Raw genomic sequence first — 481 nt, 5'->3', positions numbered from 1 at the left:
TTCCCTACATTCTCTAAAAACAGGAAGACGAAAAGGTGACCAAACTTGTCATGATTTCTACAGGTGGTTTACTCATGTATCTTTTATATTTTGTTAATTTACAAGTCACTTGCTTTTTTCCCAGCTAAAACTACACGTAAGACCTACAGTAAAACACACACGACACTGCTTGGTGGCTATGTTGCTTCATGATGTGTCCATGCTACCAGATCCGTCCTCCAGCCTCCAACATAAACCTCCTTGACTTACTGTTCTGAAAAGACATTTCTTCCTGTTAAAAACCGAACTTCTTTGTACTCATTTAGCTCCTTTGCCTTCTCAATACCCACATATCACCTGCAAGGCCTGCTGGGAGAGCTCTGGACGAGGCCCCTTGAATTCAACGGAGGGCCGTGAAGTTTCACCGGCACAGAACAAGGTGCCAAACATGATGTAACGGCCACGAAGGGCTCTGGCCGAGGCCCCGGGGGGATGAGGCCCC

This window comes from Chaetura pelagica, unplaced genomic scaffold (genome assembly GCF_000747805.2).
Source record: "Chaetura pelagica isolate M959 unplaced genomic scaffold, ChaPel_1.0 scaffold124, whole genome shotgun sequence".
Lineage (NCBI taxonomy): Eukaryota > Metazoa > Chordata > Aves > Apodiformes > Apodidae > Chaetura > Chaetura pelagica.
Note: the sequence above shows the minus strand (reverse complement) of the source record.